The 16,504-nt window shown below is 45.6% G+C and overlaps 1 protein-coding gene across 3 annotated transcripts in view; it reads left to right on the top strand.

The window, feature by feature from the left end:
• faf1 (Fas (TNFRSF6) associated factor 1) overlaps positions 1-16,504 on the top strand; it is a 499,151-nt gene that overhangs the window by 404,527 nt on the left and 78,120 nt on the right. The window lies entirely within an intron of this gene.

Here is a 16,504-nt window from a genome sequence, read left to right as displayed (position 1 = left end):
GCCAGACAAGGAAGTTTGGTGGTCAGCAGTTTAGTGGGAATAGGGTCCAGGAAGCAGGAAGTCGGTCTCATGGACAAGATGAGCATGGAGAGGTCAAGAGGGGAGATTGGAGAGAAACTGGAGAAAGATGTGAGTTCAAGGCAAGGGCAGGGGGGAACCTTAGAGGAAGTTTGGCCCAGTGGGCTAGGGGAAAGAAGGAAAGTGGCAGAGGCAGCTGATCGGATGGTCTCAGTCTTAGAGACAAAGAAGTCCATGAGCTCCTCGCACTTGTTGGAGGTGAGTGGAGGAGACCGGGGAGAGGGGTTTAAGAAGACGGTTAGCAATAGAGAATAGTAGCTGGGGGTTATCTTTGATTTCCAGAATGATCCTGGAATAGTGAGCAGTTTTGGCAGACAGTCTGCAGTATGGCTTATTGGAGCTATACAATGAAAATTCTTGTCCCTATCCTTTTATTGCCAGTATTTTAATTTTCTTCCTTTGCAGTTGGGACAAATTTTAAAAATGGCTGGTGTTAGCATAGACAAATTATGTTTTCTGCTGTCTTGGAGAGAAAGTTTGGTGATTTATTTATGTAATTGTTTGAATTCCACTTTAGTCACTAAAATGTGAAAGCAATTTGAGCACCAGCATCTCTAGACTAATTTGTACACTTTGCATACTTATGGAAGGTAAATATGAAATGAGTGAAAATGAGGCTGGAAAACCACATACTTAAGATGTAGAATGAGATTTGTGAACAAGTTTCAATATGTTTAATTGTTGAAGTATATCTATTGCATTACAGTGTAGCATGTCTGGTATTGCTTTAAGCAGGAAAAGCAAATAATGTATTAATCTTCTGGGTAATTTTCTTTCAAGAAACGAAAGTTGGCCTTGTGCAAAAACTATTGCAAAAAGCAGTGAGTTAAATGTCAGGTAATTTCTCAGTGCAAATAAATCATTTTAAAGGTTATAGAATGCTAAACCTTACACTTCAGTTCACTTCCTTCAACCCATGTAAACTCTAAGTACCTTAGAAACTAAACAACCAACAGTTGAAAAGGAGTTTTGCATTCATACTTGGGAATATTATCATTGTGATAAACTAGCCATAAATGGTATTTTTTAAAGTCACTTAGGTCAGAAATCGTCTGAGCATTTTCTAATTATTTTAGTGGCCTATCATGGTATTAAAACAGATTGCATTTATATAGCTCTTTAAGACAGGAAAACATTTCAAGGCGCTTCGCAGCAGCATAATGAGACAAAACTTGGAGATATTAGGACAGGTGACTAAAAGATTATTCAGAAAGGCAAGTTTTAAGGAGGATCTTAAAGAAAGAGAGAGAGGTGGAGACATGGAGGGGTTTAGTGAGGGAATTCCAAAGCTTAAGGCCTAGATGGTTGATGGCATGGCTACTAATGGTGGGGCGAAGATATTGGGGGTTGCACAAGAGTTTAGAGTTGGAGGAATGCAAAGTTCTTGGAGCATTGTAGAGCTGGAGAGGCTACAGAGATAGGATGGGGTGATGCCATGGATGAATTTGAACATGATAAGAATTTTTAAATTGGGGCATTGGTGGGCTGGGTGCCAATATAGGTCAGAGAGCACAGGGGTAAGCGGGACATGGTGCAGGTTAAAATACAGGCAGCAGTGGTTTAAATGAACTCAAGTTTATGGAGGGTGAAAGATGAGATGCAGGAGAGCATTGGATTAGTCGAGTCTAGAGGTAACAAAAGCATAGATGAGAGTTTCAGCAGCAGATAAACTGAGGCAGAGTCTGGCAATGTTACGGAGGTGGAGAGGATATGTGGGGAGGTGATGGAGAGGATATGTTGTCGGAAGCACAGCTCCGGGTCAAATCGGATGCCAAGCTTGCAAACAGTCTGGTTCAGCCTGGGACAGTGACCAAGGAGGGGGTGGAATTGGTGGTGAAATTGTTGGTGAGGTAACGGAGCTTGTGGCAGAGGCCGAAGAGATGGCTACCGCCTTCCCATCCTACAATCCTCCGAGATCTCTTCCCTCCTCCAATTCTGACCTCTTGCACATCCCCGATTTTAATCACTCCACAATCGGCGGCTGTGCCTTCAGCTGCAGAAGCCCTAAGCTCTGGAATTCCCTCGCTAAACCTTCTCCACCCAACCACCTCTCTTTCCTCCTTTAACATGCTCCTTAAAACCTTTCTCTTTGACCAAGCTTTTGTCATCTGCTCTAATATCTTCTTATGTAGCTTGATGTCAAATGTTGTTTGATAACGCTCCTTTGAAGCACCTTGAGACGTTTGACTGTGTTAAAGGCGCGATATAAATACAAGTAGTTGTCGTCGTTTAATTGGGAGAAATTGCAACTCATCCAGGACTGGATGTTGGACAAGCAGACTGACAACACAGAGGTTGTGGACATATGGAATATACGTATGGAACCTGATGTCGCTGAGGAGCAGCATGTAGATGAGAAATAGGAAGGGACCAAGGATATATCCTTGAGGGACTCAAGGTAATGGTGCAGAGGTGAGAAGAGAAGCCATTGCAGGTGATTATCTGGCTACGAACAATAGGCAAGAGTGGAATGAGGGCATTTGGCTGGACAACGGTGGAGAGGTGAAGGAGGATCGTACAGTCAACTGTGCCAAAGGCTGCAGAGAAATCACAGTCACAGCTGATGTGATCAGTTACTTTGATTAGGGCCTTTTCAGTGCTATGGTAGGGGCAGAAATCTAGGTTCAAACATGGAGCAGCTTGAAAGATGAGTAATATTCGACTAGAGGTGACAAAGGCATGGATGAGCATTTCAACGGCAGATGGGCTGAGGCCAGGAGCAGAGCTGGGCAATGCAACGAAGGGGGAAGTAGGCGGTCTTAGTGAAGAAGCAGATATGGGATAGGAAGCTCAGCTTAGGATCATATAAGACGCAAACAATTTGGTTCAACCTGAGACAGTGGGTGGGGAGGGGGTTGCTTTCAGGGACAAGTGTACTGAGGTGGTGGCTCATCCAAGACAGGATGTCACACAAGCAGCCTAACAGCACAGAGGAAGTGGTGGGGTTAGGAGAGTTAGAACGGGATATCATCAGCATACATGTGGAAGCTGACACCAGGGGCTCGATTTTAATAGCCCTGAGGAGGCGGGTCTTTTGGGGAAAATTGGGAAAAAAGGCTTCAGACACCCAACCTGCCCCCCACCCAATTTTCCTGAGTGTCTGTTTAGCCGCTCTCAAACTGACCTGTCTCCAACCAGTGGGACAGGTAGTTAAGGCAGCTAAGAGCCTGTTAATTGCCTTACTAATCCTATTTTCATAGTGGTTTCCCATTTTCCTGCTTCTGGCTCCTGTTTCCCGACTATTAAGAAACAGGCCAGGTTCAAGAAGATGAGTTGCTGGAGGACATGATTTGTATGCATTGGTGGAGCGCTTTAAAAGCACCCCTAAAGCATGGCTGACTTTCAAATGCAACAATGTTGCTGTTGTAGGTATGGGATAACATTTTGCACATCTACTGACCACCTGACTGTTCAAGCTGACACCCATCTGCAGAGCGTCATGAACGGAAATATTTCAGGCCACTTCGACTGTGCGCTTGCAAGATTGTTACCTCAAATGAAATCTATAGCAAGGGGATGGGAAACATTTATGCCCTCTCATCCTAGTCCTCATAATCAGGGGTGTAGCAGCCGCGTGGCTCAGCACAGATCTTCCTGGGAAGAGGAGTGGGCGGAGGACGACGAGGGGAGCCTTGCATGCCCTGTTGTGACCAATGCACCATCCCTCCAGTTCACTGATGCCCGTCAACCAGGGTGTGCACATTGCCATGCCAAACTACCATAAGCTTACTCTTCAACCATAAGTGAATACCATATGACTCTGTAATTGCAGGCAACACTTGTCCAATGTCATACATCATCTCTGCCATACCTTGTTATTTCCTATCACTTTTACCATCAGCATTACAAATGCAAGTCGCCCTGAGCCCTGAATGCACTTTTGTCATTTCCCAGAACACACAGGCCACACAATCAACTGTTTCACACAATTTTTCTTTTAAACATCACAAAATATACCAGCAAGAGTCAGAAAAAAAAAACATCACCCAAGTAAATCCCCTTGTGACTAAAGGTGCTTAATCTTTCTCTTATGCGTGCTTCTAGGTGGTGCTTCCCCTGTGACTTCAGCAGATGTAGAGGCACCTTGCTGACTAGGATGCTGTGCCTGCTTAGACGCCTTTGGCGGGCGTCCACTGGGTTTGGGAGCCTAGGAGGGCTCTTCAACAGTTTCAGCCCCTGCTGCTGTGCAGGAGCTGAAATGGCCACCTCAGTTGTCTCTGCAAAGTGGGTCTCTGATTGAGGGCTCAGCAGTGGCATGGTCGTGTGAGCGCTTTGAGAGGAGCCCACACTTCCTTCTGTCCTGCAAATAACATCCCTCTCATGGGTCAGCCACACCTCAGTGCTGGCAAGTGGCAGGAGAGCACCTTGCTGCACTTCAGGGGGGCCATGAGGTCCCGTATCTACACTGACAGTTCTCCTCAAAAGGATGTCCATGAAGCTCTGGTCTCTCTGCTCAATAGCTGCCCACTGCTCCTCCAGAGATGTCATTCTATTGTGAACAGTCACCATGTTTTCCTGACTCTGGCGACTTATTTCCTCCATGGCCGTAGCCATCCTTTCCTGGATCGTGGGGAGGGGTTGCTTGATGGTCCTGTAGGAGAATAAAGGCTTGAATTAGACATCTGATATTGATGTAGCAGACACAACCTTTTGAGCAGATGATACAAAGCGATTCTCTATGAACATCATATTCCATTGCTTTCTAAGAGGGATGAAACTCTTATGTCACCAGCTTCCTCTAGTGTGCCCGTCTCTCCATCGCCCACTTCCAGGTTCTCACCACCTCCAACAATCTTGTTTGCTGCCTCCTCAGCACTGGTCAATGTTGCAAGGGTAGGTGTTCCGCCTCCAGATATTGCTCTCTCCCTCTTACTGTGGGCTACCTTTTCCTGCAAGGAGGGACACAAGCGGTGTATCAGCCACAGTGATGGAGTGAGTGTGATTAATCCTTACCATAGAAGCTTTGAGTGAGACGAAGATGGGGTAAGGTGCTAAGAGGAAGGTAGCTCCCTGTGCGTTGTTAGTTGTCACGGCATGACCGGGAGAGCGAGTCTAAGCGGTGCCTAGGCAGGATGCTGAATTGATTCAGTGCAGAGACAGAGATGGATAGGAAAGGGTGCAAAGGAAGTAAGAATAAGGTGGGATGTGAAGGAGGAGGCTTACAACGCAGAGTGTTGAAGAGAAGGGAAGCAGAGTGAAGGTAAGTGAGATGGGATACTCACTTTTGATGTTCTCATAAGATCATTAAACATTTTTTAGCAGTGGATCCATGACCGTGCATAAATGGACCTTGCGCTCACCACCTGAGCAACGTGCAGCCAGGCTGTCTTGGTCTGCTAAGGAGGCTTCCTCCGGCCATCAGGAGGGAAGAGAATCTCCCTGCGCCCTCTGACAGCATTCACAAGAACTTGGAGGGACTCATCGTTAAAACGAGGAGCTGCCTTGCCTCTGGAAGAAGTCATAGCTTTGAAAAGAAGTGCAGGAAACCACAATGGAAAGGCTCAGGCTGGATGGCAGCTTTAAAAGCAGCTGCTATTATGACGTCATCAGGCGGCCCACCCAATCCCACTCATTGGACCGGCCAGCGCGCCTCCATGAAATTAACACGGTACATTAATAAAAATCACAACTCTACAGCTGTTCCCGCTGGAAGCGGCTCCCGAACCCGCTCACCACGCAACCCGACTCCAACCCATCTCTGGAATTAAAATCAAGCCCCATGTCTTCGGATATTACCAAGGAGCAGCAAGTTGATGAGAAAGAGGCTGGGGTTAAGAATAGATCTTTGGCGACTCCAATCTACCAGTAAAATGTAGCGGGATTGGTCTCTGAGCCACTGCAGCAGTATTTAAAGGGGCACTCAGCTGCAGGTAATTGTATCACAGGATATATGTGCCTTTTTTTTATTACTTCATGGGATGTGGGCGTCATTGGCAAGGCCAGCATATATTGCCCATCCCTAATTGCCCTTGAGAAGGAGGTGGTTAGCTGCCTTATTGAACTGCTGCAGTCCGTGTGGTGAAGATACTCCCACAGTGCTGTTAGGGAAGGGGTTTCCGGGAGTTTAACCCAGCGACGATGAAGGAACGGCAATATATTTCCAAGTCAAGATGGTGTATGACTTTGAGGGGAACTTGGAGGTGATGGCGTTCCCATGTGCTTGCTGCCCTTACCCTTTTAAGTGGTAGAGGTCGCGGGTTTGGGAGGTGCTGTCGAAGAAGCCTTGATGAGTTGCTGCAGTGCATCTTGTAGACGGTACACACTGCAGCCAGGGGTCATAGTCTAAGGATAAGGGGTAAGCCATTTAGGACAGAGATGAGGAAGAATTTCTTCACCCAGAGAGTGGTGAACCTGTGGAATTCTCTACCACAGAAGGCGGTTGAGGCCAAGTCTTTAAATATATTCAAGAAGGAGTTAGATATATTTCTTAGAGCTAAAGGTATCAAGGGATATGGGGAGAAGGCAGGTACGGGGTACTGAGTTTGGATGATCAGCCATGATCTCAGCGAATGGCAGAGTAGGCTCAAGGGGCCGAATGGCCTACTCCTGCTCCTATCTTCTATGTTTCTATGGAGGGAGTGAATGTTTAAGGTGATGGATGGGGTGCCATTCAAGCGGGCTGCTTTGTCCTGAATGGTGTCAAGCTTCTTGAGTGTTGTTGGAGCTGCGCTTGTCCAGGCAAGTGCAGAGTATTCCATCACACTCCTGACTTATGCCTTGTAGATGGAAAGAAACACAGAAAACTAGCATGCAGGTACAGTAAGCAATAAGGAAGGCAAATGGCATGTTGGCCTTTATTGCAAGGGGGTTGGAGTATAAGAGTAAGGAAATCTTGCTACAATTGTACAGGGCCTTGGTGAGGCCACACCTGGAAACTGCACAGTTTTGGTCTCCTTATCTAAGGAAGGACATAATTGCCTTGGAGGCAGTGCAACGAAGGTTCACTAGATTGATTCCTGGGATGAGAGGGCTGTCCTATGATAGATTGTGTAGAATGGGCCTATACCCTCTGGAGTTTAGAAGAATGAGAGGTGATCTCATTGAAACATACAAGATTCTGAAGGGGATTGACGGTAGATGCTGAGAGGTTGTTCCTCTGGCTGGAGTGTCTAGAATTAGGGGGCATAGTCTCAGGATAAGGGGTAGGCCATTTAAAACTGAGATGAGGAAGAATTTCTTCACTGAGGGTTGTGAATCTTTGGAATTCTCTGCCCCAGAGGGCTGTGAATGCTGAGTCTTTGAGTATATTCACTGCTGAGATAGATTTTTGGACTCTAGGGGAATCAAGGGATATGGAGATCGGGTGGGAAAGTGGAGTTGAGGTCGATGATCAGCCATGATCTTATTGAATGGTGGAGCAGGCTTGAGGGCCCGTATGGCCTACTCTTGCTCTTATTTCTTATGTTCTTATGAAAGGCTTTGGTGAGTCAGGACTACTGTTTCCCCTATGCTGCGTGCGTGCGCAGCCGCGCAGTTAAATAAATAGGCCGTGCACGCGCGCTTCTGTGGCACACTGAAGCTTCACGCCGTGGACGCTGACTCGAGGCAGGCAGCTGCGCGGTAATCGCACCTCACTGACAGCCGTGTGATTGGCAGGCCTGTCCAGCTATTGACGTGCTTTTGCTGGCTTTCTCAACCAGGGTTCCCCGGCCAATCAGTACAAAGTGAAGGCGAGACCCTCCCGAGCACGTCATTGCGGAACTGGCCTGCCAATCAGACGGCTGCCAATCACACTGGCCTGCCAATCAGACGACTGCCAGTGAGGGGCAGTTGCCGCGCAGCTGCCCCTCCAGTCAGTGTCACCGGCGCGAAGCTTCAGTGTGCCATGGGAGTGTGAGTGCGGCCCGAGAGGATTATTAAACAGTCAAAGAAAGGCAAGTCAGTAAGTACCTCAGCAACCTGAGTGCTTGTCAGCACACACTCCTCGCCAGTAACAAGCGTAGTGTTAAGTTAAAGAAACGTTATTTTACTAATCTGTAGGACTATTGGCCACACTGATAAGTACCCCGGAAGTCCTTTGGATAGGCTAGAGATTTTATCAGGATGTGGATCCAACAGGTCTCAGTCTTTGTTGGTAGTTTCTGTGGGGACTTGTTTGAGACAGAACTTCCATCTGCCCCAAAAATGGCCCCTGATGTCAGGAATTTCCGCATTCTCAGCCTGGTTTATGCAAAGCAGCCAGTATGCCTGCATTAAGCAGCCAAACAAGCCATTATCCAGAGGGTCCAGGCAAGGGTGTTAGCCAAAAATGCAAGCATTACCAGAAAATCAGTCCCCCTTTACAAGGGATCCGATTGGCCCTTTGACATCACTGGCACAGCAGTTTTTTTAATGATTCTGCAGTACTTACCCCAAATATAACTGCTACCCTTTCTTTATGGCTCAAATACTTTTGGATCAACTGTTTGATTTGACACCAGTGTTTGGGCCATTCACTTTGGTCCCCAATTTTAACATGCAAAGGCAGAAACACTTTGCTTAAGAACATAAGAAATAGAAGCAGGAGTAGGCCATACAGCCACTCGAGCCTGCTCCACCATTCAATAAGATCCTGGCTGATCTTCGACCTAAACTCTACTTTCCCGCCTGATCCCCATATCCCTCGATTCCCTTAAAATCCAAAAATCTATCTATCTCGGCCTTGAATATACTCCAACGACTGAGCATCCACAGCCCTCTGGTGTAGAGAATGCCAAAGATTCACAACCCTCTGAGTGAAGAAATTCCTCCTCATCTCAGTACTAAATGGCCGACCCCTTATCCTGAGACTATGCCCCCTAGTTCTAGACTCTAGAGCCAGGAGAAACAATCTCTCAGCATCTACCCTGTCAATCCCTCTCAGAATCTTGTATGTTTCAATGAGATCACCTCTCATTCATCTAAACTCCGGAGAGTATAGGCCCATTCTACTCAATCTCTCCTCATAGGACAGCCCTCTCACGCCAGGAATCAATCTAGTGAACCTTTGTTGCACTGCCTCTGAGGCAAGTATATCCTTCCCTACATGAGACCAAAACTGCGCACAGTATTCTAGGTGCCGTCTCACCAGCACCCTGTACAATCGTAGTGTACTCTTAAGAGCAGGGATTAATATTGTGGAGAATGTTTGACCGCAAAACATTAAAAACAAAATTTGTAAATTAACATCTTTACGTCACCATACGAGTAAACATTTCCAAGTCAGTCTGATTAGTTCTTCTGTCCAGGAAGAAAGACGAATGTTTATTTCTGTTAAATAATAGTTTTTCCTGCTTTTTTAAAATTCGGTAACACACATTGGCCCAGAAATTCGGGTCGGGGGCTTCCCGCGGGTGTAAGCCCCCGACCTGCACTTGCCTTGCGCGCCGGCAGTTGAGCTGTAGAGCCCTGTGGAATTCTGCTCCGGGGCCTAGCCCAGCTGCCGGCGCGCTGTGCTTGCGTGTCCCAGGGGCGTAGTTAGTGCGATGCGTCCCCTGAGATCACGTGAGCCATGGGCAGCCAATCGGAGGAGGGAAAAGCCCATTCATAAGATTGACAGGTAGACCTGTCAAAACTTATAAATACTACGGGCCCAAAATAGCAGGAAACCTTCAAATAAATTTTTTTTAAATCACACTTTTTAAATAAACTGTAAATTACATTAAATAACTATTTTAAACAATAATTTAAATTTTTGAAAAAATAATTTTATATATAACGGGGCTAAAAATAAACTTAGCTTGCTTTAAAGTATTTAAAAATAATAAACCTGTGGAAAAAATGTTTTAATTTTAATTAATTGACCACTTACCTTGCAAAAAGCAGACCTTACGCCTACTTTTTAAATGTGTAAATCCTGCAGGCTTACCCTCCCGGGAAAACCTGTTTAAAAAAAAAACCTAAGTTCAAAGCGCACGCGCAGCCTCCCCTGCACGCGCGTTCGACGTCTGAACCTCTTCGTTCAGAGGATCGGAAGTGCCAGTTTCCTGCGCATGCAGGAAACCGGCAATTCCATTAGGCCTACGGGTGAGTACCCCGTGCGTACTCACCTGGGGAGAGCCGAATTTCTGGGCCTGTGTTTTTCTGCATTGGTGAATAAGTGCTGCATTTCTGGCATGTTACATGGTAGTTGTGCTGGTTCAAGAAGACAACGTTTATTAATGGAAGTGATTGAAGTTGAAAATACCCATTTTTGTTCAATTCTTTTTAATACTGTGAACTAAAGAACTACAGGACTTTATATTTGTTGGGTGTCTGGTTGCATTGTGAATAATGTTCTGATTACTTATGTGGACGTCCAGCACGTCCGCACCATAGGAAAGCCACTGCTCCTGCTGCTTGTGCGGCCATGGCTATAGTAACATGAGGGATGGGCTAATATGTTGAAAACTTTAAAATTAATACAAATTGCACGAATAGATATGCCTCGTTTGGCTCACCTTGGGCTTTTGGATTGTTTGTCGATACACAGCCATGTAACTAAGTGACGTTTCTGAAGTGTTAATGCATTATTATGCAGTTCTTTTATATCCCAGTCGTTTCTGACATAATTTTTTTTTAAATAGAGTTTGTGCATGTTTGTAAAAGCTTTTACTTAATTCTACCGTAAACAAACTTGCAGAATGGGCATGTAAATGTCAAATGAATTTCAATATAGGTAAGTGTGAGGTGGTGCATTTTGGTAGGAGGAATAAGGAGGCTATCTACTCCTTGGAAAATAAGAGTCTAAATGGAGTACAGGTGCAGAGGGATCAAGGGGTATAGATTCACAAATCATTAAAAGTAGCAATGCAGGTTAAAAATGCCATGAAAGTGCCAATAAAAGCACTCGGGTTCATTTCTAGAGGAATAGAATTCAAAAGCAGAGAAGTTATGTTAAACTTGTACAGAATCTTGTCTGATTGTCTCATGATTTGAGATGGTGGGGTGGCAATATGACATTACTGTATATATGCTTTTAAGTGGCTGCTGTTGTTGCCGTTGTTGTAAAAGTTACTGTTCTAAAAGTTGTTTTTGTTGTTGAAGGAAAATATGCCCACTGACAAAAATGTCGCGCTCAACTGAGTTCGTGGCCCGCTCAGTACAAAAAAAAATTAGAGGGAACATTGGTCAGGAGGTGAGACACTCGCCGCAGAATACCCAGCCTCCGACCTGCTCTTGTAGCCACAGTATTTCTGTGGCTGGTCCAGTTAAGGTTTCTGGTCAATGGTGACCCCCCCCAGGATGTTGATGGTGGGAGATTCGGCGATGGTAATGCCATTGAATGTCAAGTGGAGGTGGTTAGACTCTGACTTATTGGAGATAGTCATTGCCTGGCACTTTTGTGGCACGAATGTTACTTGCCACTTATCAGCCCAAGCTTGAATGTCATCCGGGTCTTGCTGCATGCAGGCATGGACTGCTTCATTATCTGAGGAGTTGTGAATGGAACTGAACACTGCAATCATCAGTGAACATCCCCCCCTTCTGACCTTATGATGGAAGAAAGGTCACTGATGAAGGAGGTTGGGCCAGGGACACTGCCCTGAGGAAATCCTGCAGCGATGTCCTGGGGCTGAGATGATTGACCTCCAACAACCACCTTCCTTTGTGTTAGGTATGACTCCAGCCAGTGGAGAGTGTTCCCCCTAATTCCCATTGACTTCAACTTTACTAGGGCTCCTTCATGCCACACTCTGTCAAATGCTGCCTTGATGTCAAGGGCAGTCACTCTCCCCTCACCTCTGGAATTCAGCTCTTCTGTCCATGTTTGGACCGAAGCTGTAATGATGTCTGGAGCCGAGTGGTCCTGGGGGAAACCCAAACTGAACAACAGTGAGAAGGTTGTTGGTGAGTAAGTGCTGCTAAATAGCACTGTCGACGACACCTTCCATCACTTTGCTGATGATTCAGTGCAGATTGATGTGGCAGTAATTGGCCAGATTGGATTTGTCCTGCTTTTTGTGGACAGGACCTACCTGGGCAGTTTTCCACATTGCCGGGTAGATGCCAGTGTTAAAGCTGTACTGGAACAGCTTGGCTAGAGGCGCAGCTAGTTGTGGAGCACAAGCATGACAGCCGGGATGTTGTCGAGGCCCATAGCCTTTGCTGTATCTAGTGCGTTCATCCATTTCTTGATATCACGTGGAGTGAATCGAATTGGTTGTAGACTAGTTTCTGTGATGCTGGGGACCTCGCGAGGAGGCCGATATGGATCATCCACTCAGCACTTCTGGCTGAAGATGGTTGCAAACACTTCAGCCTTGTCTTTTGCATTCACATGCTGGGCTCTGCCATCACTGAGGATCGGGATATTCATGGAGCCTCCAGTTAGTTGTTTATTTGTCCACCACCATTCACGACTGGATGTGGCAGGACTGCAGAGCTTTGATCTGATCCATTGATTGTGGGATCCCTTAACTCTGTCTATAGCATGCTACTTCCGCTGTTTAACATGCATGTAGTCCTGTGTTGCAGCTTCCTCAGGTTGGCACCTCATATTTAGGTACGCCTGGTGCTGCTCCTGGCATTATCTTCTGCACTCCTCATTGAACCAGGGTTGGTCCTCTTGCTTGATGGTAATGGTAGAGTGAGGGATATAAGAACATAAGAAATAGGAGCAGGAGTAGGCCATTCAGCCCTTCGAGCCTGCTCGGCCATTCAATGAGATCATGGCTGATCTTCTGCCTCAACTCCATTCACCAGTCCTATCGCCATATCCCTTGATGCCCTTACCAATCAGAAATCTATCGACTTCTGTTTTGAATATTCCCAATGACTGAGCCTCCACAGCCCTCTGGGGTAGAGAATTCCAAAGATTCACCACCCTCTGTGTGAAGAAATTTCTTCTCATCTCAGTCCTGAATGGCCTACCCTTTATTTTGAGGCTGTGGCCCTTGGCTCTAGACTCCCCAGCCAAGGGAAACATTCTCCCAGCATCCATCCTATCAAGCCCTGTAATAATTTTGTATGCTTCAATGCAATCCCCTCTCATTCTTCTGAATTCAAGAGAATACAGGCCTAGTTTACTCAATCTCTTCTCATATGACCGTCCCACCAGCCCAGGAATCAATCTCGTGTACCTTCGTTGCACTCCCTCTATGGCAAGTATATCCTTCCATAAGTAAAGAGACCAAAATTGTACACAGTACTCCAGGTGTGGTCTCACCAAGGCCCTATATAATTGGAGTAAGACTTCTTTACTCCTATACTCAAATCCTCTTGTAATGAAGGCCAGCATACCATTTGCCTTGCTAATGGCTTGCTGCACCTGCACATTCACTTTCAGTGACTCATGTACAAGGACACCCAGGTCCCTTTGAGCATCTGCATTCCCCAATCTTTCACCATTTAGGAAATACCCTGCCTTTGTTTTTTCTACCAAAGTGGATATCATCACATTTATCCACATTATAATCCATCTGCCATGTTCTCGCCCACTCACTGAGCCTGTCAAGATCCCCTTGAATCCTCTTCACAACTGACACTGCCACCTAGCTTTGTATCATCAGCAAATTTGGAAATGTTACATTTAGTCCCCTCATCCAAATCATTGATATAGATTGTGAATAGCTGGGGCCCAAGCACCGATCCTTGCGGTACCCCACTCGTCACAGCCTGCCATCCTGAAAAAGACCCGTTTATCCCTACTCTGTTTTCTGTCTGTTAACCAATTCTCAATCCGTGCTAGTATATTACCCCAATTCCATGTGCCCTAATTTTGTTCACCAACCTCTTGTGTGGGACCTTATCGAAGGCCTTCTGAAAATCCAAATACACCACATCTACTGGTTCCCCTTTGTCTACTCCACTAGTTACATCCTCAAAGAACTTCAGTAGGTTTGTCAAACAGGATTTCCCTTTCATAAATCCATGTTGACTATGCCCAATCTTACTATTAGTTTCTAAGTGCTCAGTTATTGCATCCTTTATAATAGATTCCAGCATTTCCCAACTACTGATGTGAGGCTAACAGGTCTGTAGTTCCCTGTTTTCTCTCTCCCTTCTTTCTTAAATAGCGGGGTTACATTTGCTATCCTCCAATCTGCAGGAACCGTTCCAGAATCTATAGAATTTTGGAAGATGACAGCCAATGTGTCCACTATTTCAAAACCCGAGAATGTAGGTAATCGGTTCTTGGGATTTGTTGACTTTTAGTCCCATTTAATATTGCTAGTATTGTTTTTTTAATTTTTTTTAAGTTCCTCATTCTCGTCACACCCTTGGTTTTCTCGTATTTCTGGGAGGTTTTTTGTGACTTCCTCCGTGAAGACAAAAAACAAAATATTTAATTTCCCTGCCATTTCTTCATTCCCCATTATAAATTCTCCCGTCTCTGACTGTAAAGGACCTACATTTACCTTCGCCAGTCTTTTCCTTTTCACATACCTGTAGAAGCTTTTACAATCCGTTTTTATATTTTTCGCTAGTTTGTGCTCATATTCCATTTTCCCTTTCTTTATCAATTTCTTGGCCCCCCTTTGATTTCTAAAAAGATCCCATTCCTCAGGCTGACTGCTTTTTATGGAAACTTTATAAGCTCCCTCCTTTGACTTAATGCTAGCTTTAATTTCTTTTGTTGGCCATGGTTGGATCACTTTTCCTTTTGGGTTTTTATGCCCTAGAGGAATATATGTTTGTTGCAAATTATGCATGATTTCCTTGAATGTTAGCCATTGTATGTCCATCTTCATACCTTTTTAGTGTAGTCTCCCAATCTACCATGGCTAACTTGTCCCTCATACCCTTGTAGTTTCCTCTGTTTAGATTGAAGACCTTAGTTTCAGATTGGACTACATCACTCTCAAACTTAATGTAAAATTCAATCATATTATGGTCACTTGTCCCTAAAGGCCCCTTTACCACAAGATTATTGATTAGCCCTTTTCTCATTACACAGTACCAGATCCAGAATAGCCTGTTCCCTGGTTGGTTCCTCCACATACTGATCCAGGAAACCATCTCGCATGCATTCCCAGAATTCGTCCTCCACACCATTAGTGGTAATTTGATTTGCCCAGTCAATATGTAGATTAAAATTCCCCATGATTACCGTATTGCCCTTGTTACATGCACTTCTAATCTCTTGTTTGATACTGTGCCCTACATTACCATTACTGTTTGTTTGGCCTATACACAACTCCCACCAATGTTTTCCGTGCTTTGCTGTTTCTTAGCTCCACCCAAACTGATTCCAGTTCTACATCACAATCTGCCAAGCCAAGATCTTTTATCTCTACCGTACCGATCTCATCCCTTATTAACAGTGCTACGCCACCTCCTTTTCCTTTTTGTCTGTCCTTCTTAAATGTTGAGTACCCTGGAACATTCAGTTCCCAGCTTTGGTTACCCTGCAACCATGTCTCTATAATGGCAATTACATCATACCCATTTACTTCTATTAGTGCCATTAATTCATCCACCTTGTTGCGAATGCTACGTGCATTTAGATAAAGTGCCTTCAACTTTGCCTGTTTAATATTTTTCTGCACTTTGACCCTCTTTGCTGTTGGCCTTTGTTTCTGCTCCCTACTAGTTTTGCTGACTACTTTTCTAACTTGCACTTCCAGCTTTGTTTTTCTCCGTTCTGGCCCGCACTTAGGTTCCCAGCCCCCTGACAAACTAGTTTAAATCCTTCCCAACAACACTAGCAAATCCCCCTGCGAGGATGTTGGTCCCATTTCTGCCGAGGTGTAACACATCCAGCTTGTACAGGTCCCACCTACCCCAGAATCAGTCCCAATGCCTCAGGAATTTAAATCCCTCCCTCCTACACCATCTCTTCAGCCACACATTCATCTGGTCTATTCTCCTATTTCTGCTCTCGCTAGCACATGGCACTGGGAGTAATCCTGAGATTACTACCTTTTGAGGTCCTGCTTTTTAATTTATTTCCTCGCACCCTATATTCTGCTTGCAGGACCTCGTCCCTCTTTCTACCTATGTTGTTGGTACAAATATGGACCACGACCTCTGGCTGTTCACCCTCCCCCTTCAGAATGTCCTGCAGCCACTCAGTGACACCCTTGACCCTGGCACCAGGGAGGCAACATACCATCCTGCAGTCACGTCTGCGGCCACAGAAACGTCTATCTGTTCCCCTTACGATAGAATCCCTTATCACTATTGCTCTCCCACTCTTTTTCCTCTCCTCCTGTGCAGCTGAGCCACTCGTAGTGCCACGGACTTGGCTCTTGCTGCATTCCCCTAAGAAACCATCTCCCGCAGCAGTATCCAAAACAGAAAATCTGTTGGAGAGGGAGATGGACCCAGGGGACTCCTGCACTACCTTCCTAGTTCTTCTACTCTGTCTGGCGGTCACCCATTCCCTGTCTGCCTGTGCACTCTTTACCTGCGGTGTGACCACCTCGTTAAACATGCTATCCACAAAGATCTCAGCCTCGCGGATGCTCCACTGAAAGTGTCCCTGACTTCCCACATTGCACAGAAGGAGCACTCCATGCTGCTGAGCTGCCCTGCCATGTCCTAC

This window comes from Somniosus microcephalus, chromosome 3 (assembly GCF_052327205.1).
Source record: "Somniosus microcephalus isolate GS21.2 chromosome 3, FLI_Smic_1.0, whole genome shotgun sequence".
NCBI classification, from domain to species: Eukaryota; Metazoa; Chordata; class Chondrichthyes; order Squaliformes; family Somniosidae; genus Somniosus; species Somniosus microcephalus.
Note: the sequence above shows the minus strand (reverse complement) of the source record. Positions and strands in the feature narration are given on the sequence as shown.